Below are 19,794 nucleotides of genomic sequence, written 5' to 3' on the forward strand. Positions count from 1 at the left end.
TATTCTTGGAGGTAAATGAAAAAAAGAGGACAAACTTTAGCATAAATATCGCTTCCTGTGGAAATAAATATTGGGTTATGATTTCGAGCCATGCTGTGCTTACAGAGTGTATGCAGGTGGGGGCTTTCATTCTCCCACTAGGAAGAGAGATGAAAGGGTCAGCACTGTTCACATTCAAAAACAAAAATCTAGAGCAACCCCTGGATTTAATGGTCACTGAGGACACAATCAATGGATGTGGTGCGAAAGCCCTTCCATTTCGCAGTCCTAATTAGGCAGATTTGTGTCAAATGCATGCGTTATAAACTGGGGTAATCGTCAATTTATGTTTGAAATATGGAAAATATATGGGCACAACTGGGCGCTATCAGATTTTCTGGATCTTCAGAGAAAATGGTTTCTTTTAAAATACTATTTGACAAAAAATACACTGTTTTTTCATTGCATTTGTACTTTCAATCATGTGTTTATTGGTATGCTGTTGTTTTTATAATTAATAAATGCCATTAAGCATTGCAGTAGCTTTAAATCTTGTGCTTATCTCTCCACCTACATGAATATTCTTTTAAAAAGAACTCACTTGTTCATATTTTTCTCATTCTAATAACCTATTTTCCTACTAGAGCTCCAGATCCAACTAATGAAAATGTGTAACTATTAACATACATGTAGGTATACCCAATCAAGAATATAATTATTATATCTAAATTTTAATGAATAATTCTAGGTGCATAATTAGCAGATTGACTGAAGTACATTTCTTTAACCAAATAATATCAATATTCCTAACTGTATCCTTTTTTTCATATGGTTCATCTGTAGGTCACACAAATGACATGACTGATCACATCTTTCATTCCAGAGTCTATCATTCTTAAAAAGATGTAGATTATACCCAATGTTTGTTCTCCTTACATACCTACATGTAGTTTTATTCTCTGGACCCTTCCTTTTCTCCGGTCTAAATCAAGTTAAATTTCCAGTGCGAATGGTGACTTGAGCGAGGGTCAAGTTTGTATAGTTTTGGCTCAAACAAGAAGATTTAGCTGGAGGCATGAGCAGCTCAGTTTGGTATGCAGTCGTCGACCTTCAATTCACACTCTTCTCCAACACCCCCATCTAATTGTTGGACTGCATGATTGAAATGCATAAAACTTTGAAACGAAGTTCTGTGAGGTATAAAGGCCTATCATCCATCTCTGTCAACTATACATTTCAAAACCGAAGAAATATGTTTATTTAAAAATAATTGCAAATATATCTATATTTCAAAATCATGAGTCAATGTTGTATAAAAAGGATGTAGTTGATATATGAACTTGATTTTAATTTTAATCTGTTGAGGTTGAACTTTACGAGCTAATCACCACTAAATGTTTTATTTCATACCTGTATGATTTTCCAAGGCTGAAAACTGTAAAATAATTGTTTCATTCATTTTAATGTTTTGTAATGTTCATAGTACATTCTTTGAGTTTTGCCACTATGAAGTTACAGTGTGAAAATCAAATTCAAATCTATTAATTTTTTAATGGCATTGGAGTTTGTATTTCCACACAGCTTTTGAATTTATCTAAAAAATTGAATAATGAAAAATTCTAAGCATGTGGTGTTAAAACTGACACCAATTGGTGTTAATACAGGACCACACCCTGAGGTGTTAAAATAACACCCTAGAGATCGAACAAAGAGTGTAAATGTAACAACCATAGGTGTTGTAATAACACCTATAAGTGTAAAACCAACACCACCAATTTATCACCAGTGTAAAATAAATGGTGTGGTCCTCTATTTACACCGGTTAACACCACAGTTTTTGCTGTGCAACACCTGGGAGAAGTCTGGTCCAATAGAAAAAAAAACATAAGTGTTCCAAAAACTTTTATAACATACATGTAAGAAATGTCTTCCAAAGTTCACTAGACCAAAATGTCATGATGGGAAGACATCAAACAAACTCACGATGTTAATAGATTTATATACTTGTTTATTGGTGAAGTGCTTCCTACTATCGTAGATCTTTATTGTAAACCAAGTATGACACATTGACTTCTGAAATGTGTTGTTCATGTGAAATCTGCTCATGACTGATAAAAAATATACATTTCACCATCATGAGCTAGCATTGCATAAATAGAACAAATATGTAGGATATGAAATTATGAAGTAAAACCTGGGAGTTAAACCACCATATATCATATAAACCAAGAGTATGCTTGATAGCTTGATAACAATTGTTATTTGATTTACATGAATCTTCATTACAGTAAGTAATCATTCTTGATTTAATCAGGAATGGTAGATATTCATTTAATATAGAATGGTATATATTGCCACTTGTTTTTCCACAATATGCCTACTTTCGATTTGGTCTAATATACCACATGGTCATCATTCATTTAATCAGGAATGATATATATATATATATATATATATAGGCCTAGATATATATTCACTGACTTATTAATAGAATGGTATTTATTGCCACTTGGTTTACATCTGGTGGGTGTTTCATAAAGCTTTTTTGCAAGTTAAGAGCGAATTTAAGAACGACTGGTGAACATTTCTCATGCCCTAAATAATCATCAATGAACATTTAATGGTCAATATCATTTACCACAAGAAAGGATCACCAGTTGCTCTTAAAGGACAAGTCCACCCAAACAAAAAGTTGATTTGAATAAAAAGAGAAAAATCCAACAAGCAAAAAACTGAAAACTTCATCAAAATCAGATGTAAAATAAGAAAGTTATGACACTTTCAAGTTTTGCTTAATTTTACAAAACAGTTATGCGCACATCCTGGTCAGATGCAAATGAGGAGACTGATGACGTCATCCACTCACTATTTCTTTTGTTTTCTATTACATGAAATATTCACATTTTCTCCTCATTGTCAAGTGAAACAACGCTTGATTCCTCTGTGAACATGTGGAACTAGCATTGCTTAAAACTATATGATTCAGTCAAGTTGGTCCCCAAATTGTCAAATATGTAAAAAAATGAAATATTGTAATGTAATTAAAATAAAAAACAAAATAGTGAGTGACAGACATCATTGACCGTCTCATTTGCATGTCACTGAGTTGTGCATATCACCGTTTTGTGAAAAATATTAAGTGAAACTTTAAAATGTCATAATTTTCTTATTTTACATCCAATTTTGATGAAATTTTCAGAATTATGCTAATTTGATTTTTCTCTATTTATTCAAATTAACAATTTTTCTGAGGTGGACTTGTCCTTTAACTTACGATCAGCATTATGAAACGGCCCCCAGGTCAAATCTTATTGTCTACAATCAGTTCCTAGATACCATTTTGCGTACATCTACTTGGTTTAACACAAGTGTGCTTATGTATGTAGATGTACATGTAGGACTAAAACTCTTCATGAACCAAATTTTCACTTGACAAATTGCAAAAGATTAAGTAGATGAAGTGGAACTTATATCAATTTTGTAGGCATTGAACTACATGTAAATGATTAAAACCATGTACCCTACAAAAATTCCATATTTAAACAAAGTCACTAAAAGAGAAAGAGTGAATTGGCACTTGTACATGTATAAATATCAGAGGAACTAGAAAGTTGTGAATTTGCGATATGTACAGTTGCAATAATCATGATAAAGAAAAGGGAAACAAAAAATCAGTGAAGCTTAACGAGATGCTGTCCGTTCATCACCCACGTTATCACCCAACGATGCCCTCGATATCTCTCTACAATATTACGCATGAGAAGAGCAGGTGCATCCATTACCGATGCTCAAATGTGTCATTACTTCTTTGATGGACGATGGATGACCTATTGGACTAGCAAACAAAGCGTACCAGTACACAGCACACCAGCCAGCTGAAGAGTGTGAAAAATGTACTAATTGAGCTGGAAAGGGATAAAACCTGTCATTGCTACGGATCATTACATCATCTTAGCTAGTCTTCTGACAAGGACCTGTGAGTCATCATTTAAGATACTATTATCCAGAGCAAGCAGCTACTACATGTAAGATCCGGGACCACCTGCCTCCAGCTCAGTGGCATGCAGTCAAGACCCAGGGTACGAGGGAATGCCCCCACTCACAGGCCCACTGTGGCCTTTAACCTCATAGAGACAACAAATCATGCCTTATTCATGAGCACACAAATGCCAGCAACACTGACGTATAAGTACTGCATGTAAACATATCGTCCATATTTCGCATGGTCATTTAAACAAGTGGAGTGCATCTTGCATTCTCGCCTGCATTCTGCGATTCGATATAGCAGCAATGCTGGCTTTGAAAACGATCATAGAATAAATAATCACTCACAAAAAATACCATTCATATGATAATAAAATACTATGTTCACTGACCCTAAATGACCTTTGACCTTGATCATGTGATGTAAGTCTCATGCAAAACAATCAGTAATACTTGATTTCCCCATATTTCCATGTTTCATGAAATTTCAAACAATGACAATTCAACAAATATCCTAAACATGGCCAAAGTTCATTGACCTTACATGATCTCTGACCTTGGTCATGTGACCTGAAACTCAAACATGACGTTCACTGATTCTTGATTACTCATATGTCAAAGTTTCGTGAACTAGATCCATATACTTTCAAAATTATGATGGCAATCAAACAGGACTCTAAATGACCTTTGACCTTGGTCATGTGGCCTGACACTCAGGCAAGATGTTCAACAATACTTGGGTAAGGCCCCATATTCCACAGAACGGAGACCGTTGAAAGACCACTGAAAGACTGAAAATTGGTGAGGTCTTACAGCAGTCTTCAAGATCACTGAAATTTGTCATTTCTGTGGAATGGCTCAGAAAGACCCCTCAAAGAACTTTGAACGACTGATGGATATTTCTTGTCTTACTGGTCTTAGAGTAGTCCTCTCGAGATCTTTCAATGGTCTTTCAGAGATCTTTTATGCAACAAGTGATCTTTCAGAATTCTTTCCATGGACTTTGCCTGGTCTTTCAATGATCTTTGAATGATCTTTCAATGATCTCTCATGATTCTCCACAAAAATCTTGAGAGACTGCCGAAAGATCATTGAAAGACTATTAAGACCTTTGAAAGTTCATCTAAAGACCGCTGAGAGACCACTGAAAGACCATTTCCTGTAACACCGTTGTAAGACTGTTTTGAACCGTTTCAAAAAGTTTTGGAGCCCATGAAGACCACTGAAGGATTGGTTAGGACTCGTGTAAGACCTCAAAGACCATTGCAGGTTCATTGAGAGACCTCCGAAAGATCAACCAAAATTCATGGTCTTTCAAAGGTCTTTCAGCGGTCTTGATCTCTGTGGAATGGGGGTTTTACCCGGTATGTCCAAGATTCATGAACTACATGTAGGTCCATATACTTTCTAATTTATGATGACATTTCAAAAACTTCACCTTGGTTAAGATTTCAATATTGAAATGTTGCTGCTGAAAAGGGGCACGTACATGTATGTAGTCTCCCTTGGCTACTATACAGTGATAGGCTAGTGAGACTAAAATGTAATTCTCATTTTAATGTCCACTGGTAAAATGAGCATAACCTACAATATGAAAAGCAGTGGTATTTCATAAAGATGAAGAAGTAACTCGGTTAAAATATAACAATATTTCCAGATTTATATTTCATGTCTCATAATGTAGAGTACATGAATGAAGACAAAAATGATGAATGTCAAAATAACAATGTCATGACCTTTATGTCACTGCAATGTCATCACCCACAATATTTCAAAATTCATGTTTGTCTTTCTTATTCTTTCTCCTGAGGCAATGTTCACTTGCCACAGAACCGTTCATGCTTGGCTGCTGACTGAAGTTATGGCATGATGATAAATTTATGACTGGCTGACCCCAGCACAATAAATGACATACAGATGTGGCTAATGATATGAAGTCTGTACTCCGAATTGGACCTGAATTCCAAATGGCAAACCATTGCAGTAGCAATAAATCATTTTAGATATTGTTCACAATCCATTCAGATTCGGTAGCTATCAAATGTTTCTGATGGATCAGATTCACTTTATAGCAGCCACACAACCATCCTTTTTAACTCCATAATCATGATACAATGAAGTCTTACACCAAAATACACTCGGCACCATCCCACGTATACTAAATACAAAATTTCATTAAATCAATTTTCACAGCAGGGGGCTAATGAACTCTCACTGTTCAAGCAGCCTAGTACCCTACATGTAATCTCTGTCTTTATATCGGAAGTGGTTGGACTATATTACCAGGCTGCATTCAATCAACATTTTTTTAAAGACGTATTAGTTCAAAGCTTGGATGCGTTCAAGCGGTTTTCACTGACTGCAAAGTAAACATACTTCAAAACACAAACATGAGACACAGGACGAGGTGTGTTTTGATTGTGATTTTGCAGAATTATGGTAGCTGAGAATCTCTAGAACTCAAAGGAGATCGTGATCTGGTCAGGACATCCCTTGCGACTCTCCAAATTGATCTATATGCACATGTTCATGTACACATCATTCCTAGATCAAACTCACTGGTTAGGCCATGATGATGAAATACGTGAAATAGTTGTGACGAAAAATTGATTGAATAATATTCATATTAAAAGGACCATGTTTTGTGATCGCATTTGACTTAATCATTTACAATCGTAAACTTGGCTTTAAGAAATCTCTACACCCATGACCTATAGGCCGACCTGTATGGTTTATATCAACTGTGTACTCAATTCCTCACTTTTTTCTTTCATTTTATGATAATGTGGATATCCCCTTCTGATTTCTGTAAAGGAACTTAACAAATGAGATCAAATAAACTCCAACATCAAAGGGGAGGAGGGGAGAATGTATGCCAATGTATTGTTATACAGTATTGATGTGAGGAAGGGGAGAAGTGTATGATATCTGCAAAAATAATCCATTTAGGATGAGGAATGGAATGAATGGTGACAGGAGGGAATGGAGGAAGCAGGGAATCCGGCGCCAGAGATATGTGGAGCACAGCGGACCCCTAAATACAAAAAAAATTGGGTAATACTCGAAGTATATGTAGGCCACTGCTGATATATCTGCTTTCACGAAGATGGAAAGAATATCCACATACATGTATGTACATCTAAGGCTAGGAGTTTGATGGATGATAGTTAATTATTTCCATTTGCAACCAGAGACAGATACATACTATTAGAATAACAAAATCCTCAACCAACATTTCTCCCCATCCCCCCAGTTTTCTCCTTGTTTATTTCACTTCACAAATTTTTCATGGCATTGTTTAATTACATGTAAGAGCACACACACCTTTCATAAGATCTCAAAAACAGTAAAAAAGAAATTATTTCATGAAATTTCAACGATAGGGAAATACGACAACTTTGCTCTAATGTAGGTATTAAGTTTCTAAAAATTACACAAACTAAAATGGGTGATTTCTTTTTCCCCAGAAACAAATAAAAACAACAATTTTTAACATTAAGCATTAATCTATTTCTCACAAAGTTGCATTACATGATTATTATTTTCTTCATAACATCCAATGTAGAGTTTACGCATATGAAAACTTGTTTCATTCTTAATTTTTCTGTGAATTCAATATTTTGTTGGCTTTTTGCACAAAGTTCTTTCAAGAAATAGAGTATTATTTTGTCAATCACTCTACAACTCTAGTTCATTCTATCCAGCTCCATTAAATGAACATTATAATTTAGAGTTTTAAATAGTCATGTTCCTTTAAAAATTGGTAATTCTTCAGAGGTCCTGTCCTGCGTGACATACACAGTACCACATGTATGCTGTAGTGACCATGTGACTTGAAGTGATGAAGCGACTGTAATATTCTTTGCAACAGACAGGACTCTCTACGAGAGTTCCTTGAGAAGTGAAAGAACGATATTAGAATGTGTCTTGGTCTACTAACATCAGCCACCATGACAGGCTACCTTCAAGACGATAATTGCCTCGCTTATAAACACATTTACCCTGCTGACTAAATCGCATATGCAGCTGGGCTTTGCACCCTCGAGATCAAACTGTTCCCGTGGCGAAAGATCTCGATGACGAGTCGAAGGCAGATATATTCTGCGCTCATCCAGAGAAACCCTCAGAAGAGAAGTGCTCCCCGAATTTCCCTTTCAATTTCCAACAAGGTCTGCTGCCTGAGAAATCAATCTCCAATTGGTCCGGGCAGAATTGCTCTTAGATGTCGAGTCATTGACCAATATCAGGCGACATATGTGCATGTTCTCCAAGGCACCACGCTTCCAGAAGACATTAAAACATATGTTTACTTGCTTAAGGAATAGGAAAGAAGGGTGTGTAACGGAAATTGAAGAAAATGTCGGGTTATCAAGATTGAAAAAAAGTGTCTGGGAATGGAAAAGGATGGCATAAAACGTGATAGGCCTAAAGGTTATAGATTTGCCAAATACTTTATAAGAATAAAATTTCATATAGATTGAAAAATGAATGGAAATGGAATGAAAACCAAGAGACTACTGTACAAGAAAATAAAATATAAAAGTCAATTTCAAGATTTGCTTCAGGAAAGGTAGTGCTCATGATGTATGGAAATGGTGGAAACATGAAGAGCTGTAGGGCCCAAAGAAAGAAAATTATGTCCAGCAGAAAAATAAACACATGTCATAAAAGACTTTTCAATGAACTTCATATTTTATCATTTAAAGGTACGTCAACTTGACACATACTGAACAGGGAAAAATAATGAACAGTTTGGAATGGACCACCGATAGAGTTTCTTGTCAAACGTTATTTCCATCGAAGCCAAGTGGCTGTCACAATCGCAATTGAACATCCTCAATTTAAACATTATTCAATTTACCCTGACACTTTGAATTGAATCGATTTTGAGAATGTTACATGTACAAAGAAGACACCTGCAAGTGATTTTCTCACCAAGCGAAGTCTCAAGTACAATGCTTGTCACTACATGTATTTGTTAAATTATGGAGTGCCAGGGAGGGAGCGATGTTTTTAAGTTTTAACATTTGATGAATGGTCTATTTTGTCTAATATTCTTAAATTCAACAGATTGACACATAGGAAATATAAGGCAAAGAAATAAGAAATTACAATTAAGTTGCTGCCTGCATTTCTATAATTCTGATATATGAGAAAACAATATTGCAGACAGTGTGAAGACAGAATTCTAAGAAAATGTACCTGTACATTCAATTAAAATAGGCCTAACAGTATGCCTACATGTACAGTAGACCTACATGTATATGTAATTCAAATTAAAATACAAAACATCCAGATAAAAAAGTTAATAGTACAACATTACAATTCCAGCTCAGCTACATTTTAATGATTGGCCTAATTATTCAGTGTACTTAACACATGTACATGTACAGCATATGATGTACCTTGTAGGCCTACACTTGTACTCATAATGGATGATTTCAAGTACGGTGTTGGCCTTGGTGTTGGTATTGAAATTTGGATTGCTTCCCCTGGCTCTAAAACTTATTCAGAATTTGTCAAACTGATCCAGATCACATTATTGACATCTCAACAACTACATGTAGTGAGTGATATTTCGAGATCATCTTCATTTTTTGTCTGGTGTCAAAATCGTGTTGTGCCTAATACCAAACCAAAAGGTCAACACTGAACTTGAAATCACCCAATGTGTTTCATTGACTATATCATGTCTACATGGTATTCTGAGAGATTTATTTTTTAACCAATTCAAGTTTAAAGCATAGATGATATTATGCCTTATAATATATCAATAAGAGATCTGTTTTTGATAGGAGGTATAATAGTTTTCCTTTTATCACATCCCTATGGATCCTCCCAAAGTCCACCTCCTTCCCCCCCCCCCCCATCCCCATCTCCATTCCTCCTGTTTATTCCTCTCTTCATCTTTATGGATATCTCTCCCTCCCACATTCCCCTAATCTACATGGTCCACCTTCGCCTCTCCTCCTTCCCTCACTCCACCATGCAGGCCTACACTACAGTTCTAGGAGCCAAAGCCACTGGTCTTAAATCAAGGATGAAGAGAAATTGACATTGAAACAAATCTCATCTGTCATGGGTCCGTCTCATGTGGCCATTAAATATCAACAACTCATGATCAAATATCGCAGTGATGAAAGGCCTCACTATCCATTCCAGAAAACATGTTTGGATTAGGCCTGGAATATATTCAACATGGTAATGAGACATGAACATCGGATAGGCTACATGTACCTAGCTCTGTTGTTGTCCTGTACAATTATTTCATTTTCTTACAAAAGACCCCCATGTGATAATGGATTCAAGTCTTACCACTGCTTTCAAGTGTCAATATTCCAGTTTTAAATGAAGATTTATGAAATGAAATGTAATGCTAATATTCATGAATGCTGTAATTTTGTAAGGAATGAGGAAAATAAATTAAATAATGAAGAAGCATCTCAAAAGCCATGACAGTGATGACACAACTTGAGTCCAATACATTCACTAGTTACATTATAAGCTTGAATATCATACGAGGCCTACAATGTAGGCCTACAACTTCACCATTTGAAGAAAAAAATCTCTGTTGGCCAAATTGATTCAACTACCTATCCTTATCTTACTTCTTTGTACAGTGCAGAAGTAACATGTGTGACAAGGAAACATATGTTTTGGAATGGACTAATGAAAAAAATACATCCTTGTATGATGATGAAAATATACCAACAATATAAATGTAGCTTTTAAATATCTGCTGCTCACTAAGACACTGCTCTCATTACCTTCCTAAAAATAGTTTACTGGAAACTACATGTAGTTTAACATGTAATGAGAACGGTCAAAGCGATCTTGGAAGCGATCTTCCAAACCAGTTCAGAAAACCACTTCGCGATGTACATGTAGTTTTCAAGATCGCCTTGCCTCGTTCAACTGGTTTTAGCTTAAGTGAGGTCACAACCGTTATTCAGGAAGCGATCTTCGCACATTTTGAGCACGCTTCTCCACACGACAGGTGTAGAATGCCTACTCTCTGGTTTCAAATTTTGCGCGAAACATGTCACCCCACTAAGAATGTTTCCATAGCAACAAGATCGCTTTGCGTGAAGTGAATTTCAAAACCACTTTCGTGTGATCAAATGGGAACGTCAGCGAAGCGGTTTTCCAAATTGGTTTCCAGTAAACTAGTTTTAGAAAGCGTATTTGAGAACGGTGTCTATCAAACTGATGATTTAGCAAAGAACTCACTTCAGCCTAGAAAAAAATATGTATCCAGTTTCATTATCAGCAACACTATCTTTATTCATGAAAACCGAAAGAAGAAGGGAGGAAAGTTTCAATAATTTTAATTTAAATGGTTATATTTTTTCAACTTATCTTTTCAATAGATGTGACTGTTTACAGGTAAGAACTATATGTACGGCCATTTTATAAAAAGTATAAATACATGGTTTGGGACTTGGCAAAGTGGCGTACATGGAATCTTTGAATTCAAAGCAAAACTCTTCAGCATTTTTCAACAAAACTGAAAGATTTGCAAGCAATTTAATAGGTTAAACAAGTTCTTTGGACAGGCACTTCAGTTTAGAATTTGCTTTGCACTCATTAGATTTTACAATGCCATTGAGAAGATCAATGCCAATGACCTGTGTCTATTATTGGTTTATTGTGATTGTCAGCACAGGGTATACTTTTTCTTTCGCAATGACCATACAGAGCAGGGTTTGGTTTTAACCAGAAAGGAGAAGGTTTAAGGGGTCAATTTTGCATGTAGGCCTAAAATCTTGATGATCTCTGTACATTTTCCATTTGATTTGAATAGATATATGATTTTTTTTCATATTTCATACAGAGCAAATGGGCAGGGGACCTACATGTACGATAATATATCTGTACAGGCCTATATTTGTTTAATTTCACAAAGTGGTCCATGAGCTTACATCGATCATAAGACCGTTTACTCTGAGTGACTTGTTTTCAAAGATTCTGGACTCATCAACCTCTAATAAATCCACAAAGGTTTAATTCAGGAAATGTTCCACTAATCATTTCATATGTAGGCTTAAAGGTCAAGTCCACCTCAGAAAAATGTTGATTTGAATCAATAGAGAAAAATCAGACAAGCACAATGCTGAAAATTTCATCAAAATCGGATGTAAAATAAGAAAGTTATGACATTTCAAAGTTTCGCTTATTTTCAACAAAATAGTTATATGAACGAGCCAGTTACATCCAAATGAGAGAGTTGATGATGTCACTCACTATTTCTTTTTTTTTTTTTGAATTATACAATATTTCAATTTTTATGAATTTGACGATTAGGACCTCCTTGCCTGAAGCACAAATGTTAAAATAATGGAATTCCATGTGTTCAGGGAGGAATGAAACTTCATTTCACATGACAATGACGAGAAAATAACAATGTTTCATATTTTATATAATAAAATACAAAAGAAATAGTGAGTGAGTGATGTCATCAACTCTCTCAATTGGATGTAACTGGCTTGTTCATATAACTATTTTGTTGAAAATAAGCGAAACTTTAAAATGCCATAACTTTCTTATTTTACATCCGATTTTGATGAAATTTTCAGTGTTATGCTTGTTGAATTTTTCTCTTTTTATTCAAATCAAGTTTTTGTTGGGGTGGACTTTTCCTTTAATATTAAATCAATTTGCATAATTCTCACTACAGTATTTTTGGATATAATGAATTTTAGACATTTTAGGAACAGCTGACAGTTCATGAAAATAATTCAATGTCATGCTGTAATTTTTCTTTTATATGAAGTGACAGCTCACAACAAATTTTACATCCAAATGTATGAGACTATGATAATGACATAATGTAGCTGTAATAATCATACCATGGAGCTTATGTACTGAAGGACAAACACAGGCACAAAGCCACATGGCTCAGTTTGGAGAATTTCCACAAACTGATCAATGCAAAAAATGTCATAAGATACCCATTAGTTGTATTTTCTTTGTGATCTGTATAATGATACTACAGTTATGATCTGAATTTTAGTGAGGTTCAGTATGTGAATGATGTAAAAAAAAAAAAGCCCCCAAAATATGACTTCCAAATCAGGAACAATTTTGCGTGTGCACAACTGCACATGGTCCTACGACTCAATCCAGGTACTCCAGTCAAACACAGTTGTTAAAATTTAAACTGGAGTAAATACCAGGGGCGGATCCAGCCTTCGCCAATAGGGGGGGCCCGGATTTTTTTTTTTCAGCCATATTTTCCCCGATCGGCCACTCGAATATGATATCTGCCGGGATTTTTGGTTTCTTTAAAGGGGTAGTCCTATCAGTCACTTCTTTGCTTTATTCTTATGAATAAACATAAATATATAATACCATAATCATTATTTATATAATGCGAGCGCGAAGCGCGAGCTATTTTTTGGGGGGAATCTTATGTACTTTTTTCTAAACGTTTTGAACATTCTGGGCAATCCTGAAAAAAGATAAGTATGCAAGTGAATAATTATTACGAACGTGAAGCGCGAGCAGAAATGAATTGATGCAAAAGGTACTGTTAAGGACTTGCTTGCAGTTAGCCATGAAGATGTTACATATTTTTAAAAATAAAATAATGCGAGCGCGAAGCGCGAGCTGAAATTTTTTGACATGTTTACCTAAGGAATGGAAATTCTAAGCACTTTTGTAACTTAACATAATAGGTATATAACTAAACGATTGGTGCGAGCGCGAAGCGTGAGCAAAAAATTTCGTGATTTAGACCTACTGAACGAGACACTCTAGGGTCATTCCATGCCAATTCACCCAATGAATGTGCAATTTTGCACCCGACCGTCTCAGAATTCGTTGTAATTTGGTATACATAAAATTCAACATGGCCCAAGCACAAAACAAAAAAAATTAGTCCAATCGGTCCGTCGGTTCTCGCGCTACGGCCCGCCCTTTTCTCCTTGTTTTGACAAAAATGGGCGTGACCTTCAACTTTCAATGGCCACTGCATCGTTACGTGTTGACCAATTTTCATGAAACTGGTACCATTTGATAGGAAATTCAGAGAGGAATCCAAAACATGCATCGAATAATGTATTGGAGCAATTTATAAGGTCATGACCTTTGACCTTAACTTTGACCTTGAGTTTGACCCCCGGACAAATAATTTTTTAACTTGATTTTCGTGTATGTTAATTATTGGTATGATATTGACAAAATATGTTAAAATCAATGATGATATTTTATTTCTTCACCTTTAAAAACTCTTCCAAAGATACCATGAAATTTCACTCTAGTCCCACACACTGATATTCATGTTAGTAAAGTGTTTACCAGTTACATGATTTCTTCCAATCTTCAGTTACAGCATGCAAACACATGAAAAGAAATTAAGCTTAATCAGTTTACAAATAAAAGACTAAACCTTTATGCTAATGAATAGGTATCTGTTTAGGCATTTTATGATTCAGCAATATATATCTTATACATATATATATGTATATATTTTGATGATAAAACTGAAGACTTTACTACTATGAATATATATGATATATATTGCCGAACATCAAAATGAATATATATTGATGAACATCAAAATGCCTAAACAGATACCTATTCATGAGCATAAAGGTTTAATCTTTTATTTGTGAACTGATTAAGCTTAATTTCTTTTCATGTGCTTGCATACTGTAACTTAAGATTGGAAGAAATCATGTAACTGGTAAACACTTTACTAACATGAATATCAGTGTGTGGGACTAGAGTGAAATTTCATGGTATCTTTGGAAGAGTTTTTAAAGGTGAAGAAATAAAATATCATCATTGATTTTAACATATTTTGTCAATATCATACCAATAATTAACATACACGAAAATCAAGTTAAAAAATTATTTGTCCGGGGTCAAACTCAAGGTCAAAGTTAAGGTCAAAGGTCATGACCTTATAAATTGCTCCAATACATTATTCGATGCATGTTTTGGATTCCTCTCTGAATTTCCTATCAAATGGTACCAGTTTCATGAAAATTGGTCAACACGTAACGACGCAGTGGCCATTGAAAGTTGAAGGTCATGCCCATTTTTGTCAAAACAAGGAGAAAAAGGCGGGCCGTAGCGCGAGAACCGACGGACCGATTGGACTAATTTTTTTGTTTTGTGCTTGAGCCATGTTGAATTTTATGTACATGTATACCAAATTACAACGAATTCTGAGACGGTCGGGTGCAACCACTGGGTGAATCCAGATGGAATGACCCTCTATTCAAGTTTTGTAAATCATGAAAAGGATGAGGAAGTGGGGATCTTCCTTACATTTATAATGCGAGCGCAGAGCGCGAGCGGAAATTTTTTTATATACGTTTTGAGCTGATCGAAAACGCATTTGTTATGGACTGCTTGAACTTAGCCATGAAGACGTTACATTTTATTTCAACATTCAAATATTGCGAGTGCGATGCGCGAGCTGAAAATTTTTGACATTTCTACCTGAATGATGGAAATTTTAAGCACTTTTTGTAATCGTGGAAAGGATAAGACAAAAACTGAACATTATTGATGCGAGCTCGAAGCGCGAGCGGAAAAATTCTGGACACTCTATTCATGTTTTGTAAATCATGAAAGGTTCAGCTATTGGAAATTTTCACTCATTAATAATGCGAGCACAAAGCGCGAGCAGACAATTTTTTTATATTGTTATCTGAAACTGGATAATTATTTGAATGGAGAACAACATAAAAGGGCAGCGTATCTGATATCAAATCGCACATGGATGACACGTTCTGAAATCGTGTTTAAAGAACTAAATTGGCCCTCTCTATACAAAGTTCTCCATAGAGCCGCATGTGTTCTTATGTATAAGTGTGTCAATAAATTATCGCCCGCCATTTTATACGATAGACTTTCATTTGTCGATGATGTCTCTTCTAGAACCACACGTAGTTCTGACAAATTGCTCTTGAGATTGCCAAAATGTCGTACGACCTTCTACCAAAAATCTTTCCTATTTTCAGGCTCTTTCACTTGGAACAAACTGCCTGAACATATAAGATTTTCAAGATCTGTTCATTCCTTTAAATTCCAACTTAAACACATATAGACAAATCATATCGTTCATTTTAATCATTATACAATACACTTATCATACACTATTCTATTGTCCGTGCCGTTCCTATAGTACATTTGGTATCGATTGCTGCTCATTTCTTGTCTTTCTGTTATTACCACTTATTATCTAGACATTGAAACGTGTTGTGTTTTATTTGTTTTGTTTTTTTATCTTTTTATCTTGATGTATATAAGTGATAAAATTATCAAATGATGCAATATGTCTTCTGCTTGTTTTTTTTTTTTTTTTTTTTTTTAATTCCAAAAGTAAATTTATTAGTACTGTATAATACATTGCCTTGTGTTTTAACGATCTTTCATCTTTTTAAATGCTTATATATAATCACAGAGCCCTGAGGTAGACCAGCTTTTAATGTTAATATTTTGCATATTTTTATCATGTATCTTGCCATCTGTAACTCGTAACACATTTTCGTATTTTTACCTTGTATTTATTCCCTTTTTCTGTATCTCATAATGTCCTGTTACTATGTTTTTCGTGCATTGTATGTATTTTAATGCTGATCAGGCCACTCTGTATAAATATTCGAGAATAAATAAATAAATAAAAAAAGCTGCGTATCTGAATAAACGTGTGTTTGAGATATCGACCTAGAATTTGGGTACTCTAAATACCTTTTTTTACCATGAAAATAAAAAAAAAGCGAGCGCAAAGCGCGAGCTAAAAATATATGATATTCAGATCTGAAAAGGGGTCACTTTAAGCTCTGTATTGCAAGCACTTTGTGGAAAAATGGTGAGGTGAAAAAGGATAACAGTTAAAACAGAGCTGATATTTTCAATTATTGTTACTTTGAGTTTTGACATTATGTCATCATAAGAAAATGATGAATATCTTCCTATTTCTCTTCCTAAGCATGAGAGCGCAAAATCTATTAATATTATGGCCTGAAAACTGGACATTTAAAGCACTTTTGTAATTATGCATAAGATGCATGAGTTTAAAATCTATCAATGCGAGCGCAAATCGCGAGCAGAAATTAATGATTAATTGTCATCAAATGGTGATTTTAAGTAGTTTGTTTTAGAATTAATATTTAGATATACATAACTCACTAATCAAAATGGAAGCGTGCAGCGCTAGCTGATACGTTTTGACAATCTGACCTAAATAGGGATATTTTAAGAACTTTATGGAATACAGGAAAATAATAGGTAACTGACAAATCAAATTTTGTGAGCGCGCAGCGCAAGCAGAAATTGGTAATATTCAGACCATAAAACAGAAATTTTTACACTTTTGAAAATTCAATTTGTAAATAAAACAAAATAATGAAAGTTCAATTTCCCAGCTGAAATATGTTTTGTATATTGACTTCAGAATTTGATATTTTAAGGTCCATATTGAGCAAGATATCACCTAAAAGGCAATGCGAGCGCAAAGCGCGAGCGAAAATTTTATATCCCGACATGAAAGATTTAAAAGAAAAAGTAATTTCCAAGTCTTCCCCTTATCTTATTTTATTCACTTATCTTCCTCCTCTTATGCTTGCCTTCCTTCTTTTCTCCTCTCTTTTCCCTTTTTTTCTTTTTTTTTGCTCTGCCAATAGGGGGGGCCGGGCCCCTCGGGCCCCCCCTGGATCCGCCTATGAATACAATTTGTATTTGCTCAGTAGGTCCATGATTTGCTCTGCTTTCACATTCTACCCCCCCCCCCCCCATCTCTCCCCCTCACCTGTGTTGACTAATCCTTTGAGTGTTACTTTACCATAGAATTAGACATCCTTTCAATTTACTGGCTAGGGGAATGCCTTTCTCTCTTTGAAGTTCCATGGCAAATTGACCCCATTGTGTGGAGTACAATAGTCGATGGGCTCTCCTATTGGAAGGCACCACATCAGGACTGTATCCTGTTGTACGCTATGAAAACCCAATTCAGATTGGAGCTGGACATTGCACAGTGGAATGAAAAATGCATTATGTATTTTATAGATGCATGCATCGAGGAACCCGTACTAAGAACATTCTCACTTGTAAATGCACGCCTACATCACCCTACACTTATACAGGTATCAACTTTATCATTGCAAGTTTGCAACCTCTATCTTCAAACACGTCTTGCATGGCCGGAGTATATATAATAAAGCACTTTATTGTTCCAATGTTTCACGGAACAGTTTTCAAAGTGGGGAGCTGACCATGCAAAAAAATCCCAATCATATGGCCATTTGCATTTGACATTTTTGTACACGGTTTTGGAAAAAGTGGGGGGCTGAAGGCTGAACCCCCCCCCCCTTCCGCAGCCCCTTTGTATTAACCATTGAAAAAATAGAATATTATTGCATGGTTACTCAGTAGAACATCCAATTTGTGACTTGGTGCGTGTAAATTTGTTTCTAAAATTTATTTCAAATCACCCCTCATAGCAAAATCATTTCCAGCAGAGGGCATTCTAAATTTCGTACAATGCTTTTGAAATTGAAATACAACCAATACAAGTAGGCAAGCTTGAATAGATGAAACTCTGTAGGCCTAGACATGTACTTCTGCTGAATCTCATATGGCCCCTGCGAAACACAAAAGCTTTCTGAGCAACTTGCAAATTTTATGCCATTGTGTGAGACCTCTTTCTCAAAATTCACACTTTCAGATTTCATGTGTTGTTGTTTGCTTGGTACCAGTTCCTTGAAAGGGTTTCTGAAAGGACTCTGGACTGTATTTTGGATCACTGAAAATTAGGCTGCTTTTTTAAAGATACATCTTAAGGATGTCCTGTCAATGATGCCATACTACATGTACATGTAGATCTATAATTTGACAAGTACATTGTTATCTGAAAATGAAATGCAAGTAGGTTGATTATCAATTATGAAATAAACAGACACAGAGCTCCCCATTCAGCATCTAATACTATTTCAATAATATACATGTACATGTAGGAAAGCCTAAATAATGGCCATTGCAATGGAACTGGGCCCAAACTACTTTGAGGCCGTTCTCATTACACTTTCTAAAACTAGTTTACTGGAAGCCGATTCAGGAAACCAGTTTGGAAGATCGCTTTGCTAGCATTCCTACTTGATCACACGAAAGTGGTTTTCAAAATCACTTCACATAAAGCACTCTTGTTGCTATGGAAACGTTCTCATTGGGGTGACACGTTTCGGCGAAATTCGAAACCACAGCATGGTCATTCTACACCTGTCGTGTGGAGTAACGCGCTCAAAATGTGCGAAGATCGCTTCCCGAAGAACAGTTGTGTCCTCACTTATGCTAAAACCAGTTTAACGAGGCAAAGCGATCTTAAAAATTACATCGTGAGGCGGTTTTCCAAACTGGTTTAGAAGATCGCATCCAAGAACGCTTCGACCGTTCTCACTACACGTTAAACTAGTTTCCAGTAAACTACTGTAGTTTTAGCAGCATAGTGAGAACAGCCTCAATGAAACCACACTGGTATTCAGATACAGGTGAAGGACAAGGTGTAGCCTTGATTATTTTACAGCACCATACATTGGCTCCACGTTGTGGTCAGGAAAGAGAAAACTCCTTATACAGTGCATTATTAGTAGGTATGAAATCAACCATACGTTTGTATTTTCATCTCACCGGAAGCATGTGCCAAACAACGTCATTTTAACATGTTTTACGATCGGGTTCTTTGATACTTCCCCAGAAACCATGATTCTGGGCAAATGTTTTGAAACACACCTTTCAGTAAGTTTACGATTGGCATTCTGAAACATTGTTTAACCCTAAAGGGTTAAACATTGTTTAACCCTAAAAGGCCCCCCCCCCCTG

This window comes from Lytechinus variegatus, chromosome 12 (assembly GCF_018143015.1).
Source record: "Lytechinus variegatus isolate NC3 chromosome 12, Lvar_3.0, whole genome shotgun sequence".
NCBI classification, from domain to species: Eukaryota; Metazoa; Echinodermata; class Echinoidea; order Temnopleuroida; family Toxopneustidae; genus Lytechinus; species Lytechinus variegatus.